Source organism: Triticum dicoccoides, chromosome 5A (genome assembly GCF_002162155.2).
Source record: "Triticum dicoccoides isolate Atlit2015 ecotype Zavitan chromosome 5A, WEW_v2.0, whole genome shotgun sequence".
Taxonomy (NCBI): Eukaryota; Viridiplantae; Streptophyta; class Magnoliopsida; order Poales; family Poaceae; genus Triticum; species Triticum dicoccoides.
This window is the reverse complement of record NC_041388.1, coordinates 573,967,570-573,972,688: the sequence shown is the minus strand read 5'-3', so window position 1 is coordinate 573,972,688 and position 5,119 is coordinate 573,967,570. Positions and strand designations below refer to the sequence as shown.

Genomic DNA, 5,119 nt, shown 5'->3' with positions numbered 1-5,119 from the left:
CTCACCCCTGACTGTTGCCGCCAACTTCACTGGAAGCAACACGATGATCCAGGTAATCCCCAAACAAACCATTGTCTGCTCACGATTTCAGAAGAGAAGCGGGGGAGTGTATTCATGTGATGAGTAAGAAGATAAACTTGTGTGGTTCAGTCACCGGATCAACTGTTAGATGCCCAGATGGTACTGTTAGTGTGTTACTACACCTGAAATTACAGCTCAGCTAGCAGCTTCCTTCACAGTCCTGCCGACCTCACCGAGCTGCAATTTCTGAGTAGTTTCTGTACACTAACTCTCGGAGTTACAGATGCCTTCAAGCACAAGCTCGGCGACCCCCAGCAAGGTGACCGAGCACACGCAGCCGCTGGCCAGTGAGCAGGAGAAGCTCACCGCCGAGGCTGAGTTCAGAACTACATATAGGTAGGTAGATGGATGAACATGAGATACCTTTTTTTCCTTTTTCTCCTGTTTATCTAGATCAGCCGATCACCAAGGCATGTAGCTGTTTGTAATTAATAATGGAAGTGCAAGCATTCTCACATAGATAATAGAAAATGGTGGTAATCCGCTCAGGGAGTGATTCTCTCTAATTCATGGGAGCACCCACAGGGCTGTAATCGCCGTGAAGATTCAGCGGTTCGCTCTCACTAATTCAGGGCGCGTCGAAGGCACCGCGACGGTGGCAGTCACTATACGGATATCGGGCCAGTTGCATTGTTTCTTGCCTGATATTTTTATTTATTGTTGCGGACTGGGGTAGGATGCCGAAGATGTAGAGGTTGTTGCTCCAGTGACGCTGGAGCCCATTCAAAAGAAGATAATATGCGTGTTTTCCCTCCTAACCATTTGAGTAGTGTTCTGTGCAATTTATGCTCACTTTGAAAATTTAGTTATAGACGTCGAATTTATCTCCAATCATCTATTGTACCGTATCTTCTACAATCTTTCATATTTTAGCATGAATTTTTGAAAATGTGTGTTAGAAAGCTTGTATATCATACATGGATTGGAAAGCATACATGTGCTATTTTCTTCTTATTATCTCCTTTCAGACTGTTCGTGGTTTCTAGATCAGAATAATTTGTTCTTAATAGCTCTTTGGGTCTTAGAGAGTTCAGAGTAAGTTCTTACAACAATCGTTACTGGATAAATCATGTATGATACCATGCTCGCACCCTTATTTGCAGTTGTATTTCAGGTTTTTAGCACAATCAGAAAAGTTTTGTTTTTTCTGCTTTTTGGTTAGCACTGATGATAATTTGAACCTGTCAGACGGGGAAAGATATGCCCAGTACGAGTGCATCTTGATTCAGTTTGAGGAGAAAGAGTAGTTAATTCAGCTTGTGGCATGTGTCCACACTTGTTAACCAATTAACCCTTTTCCATTTGTGTCTTAAAAGTACTTTTGTTAACACTTGCAACCTAACAGAGGATCTACTTTTGCTAATAGTGGTCAAATAAAAGAGGATCGAGAGTTCCAGACTCTGTGTTGTACAGAATTATTCTTTGCCAACAATAGTTTTGCTAAGTTTCTCTTGCCTCTCAGTATTACTACAGAGATTTAGAAACACAAGGAATTATTAACGATGAAAGAACCACAGATAGATCTGTGATTTCTCCATTGGCCAATAATTCAACTGCATATTTTAGGAACCACAAATAGCTTTGGGTATTTTCTTTGTATGCATTAATAATTTAATATTATATTGAGAACTGAAATAAATATTTTACGTCATATTTATTTAAAACTTTTTGTATTAATAGTGCAAAGCATAGATTTATTTTTCTATGATTTTATGTTTATATCCCACTAGACTGAGAATATTGATTATACTAGACAAGTAGTCATTGTTGCTTTGATTCAGAATGAGAAACATTAATATTTCTGAACCATTGGTACAATTAGTTCACACCAAACCATTCAAAGGTACTGTACCTCATGTTGGTGAAGATGGCAGATTTCAAAAACATGGTGGCGAACAAAGGTTTATATTGCAGGGGCCTCTGATTTCTTAAGTTCTAACAATTTGATGATCGCTCGTTACTATTCTCATCATTATTATAGATAAGAATGCAAGACCCGTGAGTTTTCTACTACCTCGACGGTAATTAAGAGGACAAGGAAATACACGGGGAAGCAGATAACTTGGATCATACGGTGTCACAAATTGTGTTGGCCAATGTACTTTGCAGCTCAGACAAGAACCTTTATATGCACAGCACAATTTTGTGACAGTAGTCTTTTTAAGCAAAATGACCATATGAACATACTTATCATTAGTTATTTCCTGGAACTTTCTATCCAGCTAAACTGGAGCATCAGGTAGCTATCACACACATCCTTTTGAGAACAAGAACACATTTATTTATATGCTTGTCTTGTTTTCTGTTCGTGCTTGCAGGAAAATAGTCTAGCTACTAGACATTTGAGCTGAAGCACAAGCCTTTCCTCTTGGAATTGATTTAGAACCCAAAGGAGGAGTTTCTATCATCAATGCTAGCTGTACATTCAAATGCATATGCTTGTGAGCTCTGCTCTCTAAACACCCTAAAGATAGTAGATGTTATTTTGTACTTTATAAAGCACCCTATGATATTTCTAGAAAGTAAGGTCATGTAGGAAAATGAAGCACTCCATCTTTGGTTATTCTCTACTCAGGTGTTTATTGCAGTGTTGTCCTTTTTTATCTTTCAGTAAAGTGCAAAGAAGCTCCTTTTTGTGAAAATTGTTATTTCCTTATGGTGACCATTTCCATACGAACTACTATTGTTTGCTTGTCGTTTTTCTGTTGCATCATGTCCATTCCACAACCTTTATATGGAATCCCGAAGGTAGTTGAATTCATGCTATTTTATTATGATTTTAATGCCTTATATGCATTTCTTCTTTTGATGGTAGATTTTTTTTTGCGCTTGAACATTTTAATAAGTTGTTCAAGCCTTCTGAATTTACTTCATTTTAATAAGTTGTATGTGGCGATTTAACTGTCTATGCCCCTCAGGTTTGAGAAGAAGCACATCCCATTACTATTACATGGCTAAATCGGCTGCATGGCAAGGAGAAAGTCGCAACTCCGCCATGGACTTATGTGGCGATGGGAGTAGAGAGATGGCAATTCATGCTGGTAGTGCTATAAGGCCACGCCAGGGTTTGTGACATTGCTGGGTGCCGGTATGTTTCTACCATTGACCCTTGTAAATCCCTTTAGTGAAAGGGTCGTGGTTATTAGAATAGAGATCGTGCATTGCATGTGCAAGTTTGGTAGAGACGTGCATTGCATGTGCACATTTACTAGTTTTGTCAAGTCTTTCATTAATTTTAGTCTTTTTTTGTTTGGCCTTTGATTAGCTATGGCGTTGCCATTTTATCCAATGCCAGCAATAACCTATTTGAGTCAACTTAGTAAAATGCCTAAGTTCACTACTCGCTCTCATTTCACACCCCACCCGGCCCGGTCGTAGACACAACTCCCCCTGGACCAAAGCCGCGCCGCCCCCATCGACGCCCCGCCACCGCCCCTCGCCGGCACTAAGGTTAGATCCACTCCTCCGTTCGCGGACATGCCAAACGGCCAAAAATTGTAGTGATAATCGTCCGATTGCTATTGTGTCTCCCCTTCGTTGGCGGATCTGAGCTAGTTTGGTAGAAATTTATAGAATGTGTTACGTATATTCTTCAAAATTATCATTTTAGTTTTCTTTACACATTTCTGTATAGGTTGACTGGTATATGTAAATCAAATAGCTTTGCATACAGAAGTTATTCTTATATATGATAGTATGTGTATGTATAGAAGTCAGTTTGCTATATCTTATTTATCAAAATAGATTCATAATTTTATCTATTCTACTTAATTAAAAAATCATGTCTTTGCAACTAATGCACTATTGACAATAAAAGTATCTGATTTTGTTTTGATACAACTCACACCAAGTATTTGATAATGAAACTTTACAAATCATATCTTTCTAACACATGAACTATTTTACATTAGCATATTATCCTGATCGTATATATACGCGATGTGTTTGTAGGTCATGGCCTGTGTGCGATGTGGGCATGACCAACAATGAATTCTTAAACACTTTTGTGTCATCAAGAGCATGCAAGGGGCAAAGGATGATCTAAAGGGGGAGATTAAAGAGCTACACAAGGATGTTGTTCAGCTCGTTCAGGAGACTAATCAGCTTAGGGGCGAGAGGGATAAGCTCGTCGAGGATCGGGATAAACTGAAGGAGGATAGGAGACGCCTCAGGGGTGAGAGGATTGACCTGAAGATGGACATACACTACTAGGAAAAACCTTATACACAGAATCTTACGAGCAGCGCGCTTTAAAACAAGGCGCTGCTGCTACGTAGCAGCAGCGCGTGCCCACAAAACGCGCTGCTGAAATAAATGTAGTAGTAGCGCGCCTGTAATAAGACACGCTATTTCTATAATTGCCGACCCCGCCGCCAAGCTAGTTATAGCATCAACGCCTTAATCCAAAGAGTGCTACTGCTACTGATCATAGCAGTAGCGGCTTTTGACAATGCCCGCTACTGCTAAGTTTACTCCACTACTTGCACCTAAATTTAGTCCCACCTTGCTCCGCGAACAGGGTTTTTACCACCTTAAATATGTTACTTCTCAAACTATCACAACCACTTGATCTTCATTGAACTCTTTGTGTAGAATTTATGGCCGCAATATGAATCTTATCCGGTTTCTAAACCGGCGAGGGCTCATATTGACAATTCAGATTGTACACAAAAAGATCATCGACGATCAATGTATTTTTTATGTATATTTTTACATGCTTACGTAGCAGCAGCGCTTCTTGGCTGAAGGGCGCTACTGCTAGGGCGTTTAGCAGTAGCATGTTTCCCTATAGCGCGCTACTGCTAAGCCATTCTATCTTCCCCAACCGGTCGCCCCTCACTCTCGATCTCTTCACTCACACTCACTCAATCTCCCCCTCAATCCCCCTGTGCCGGTCCTCCCCCGCCGGCCGTCCTCACCCCCGCCGGCCGCCGTCGCCTACCCCTCCTCCCTTTGCGCCGCCGTCACCTCCCCCTCCTCCCTGGACTCGGTAATCCTCCCCTTCCTCCCTCCTCCCCGCCCCTCCTCCTCCGTCCTC

At 41.1% G+C, this 5,119-nt stretch overlaps 1 long non-coding RNA gene across 1 annotated transcript; it reads left to right on the top strand.

Annotated features, from left to right (window-relative positions):
* The first annotated feature begins 2,405 nt into the window (after positions 1-2,405).
* Positions 2,406-4,062, top strand: LOC119298660. Its single transcript, XR_005145905.1, has 3 exons — positions 2,406-2,522; positions 3,000-3,169; positions 4,033-4,062. It is a non-coding gene; the product is annotated as an uncharacterized LOC119298660 (long non-coding RNA).
* Positions 4,063-5,119: the final 1,057 nt, after the last annotated feature.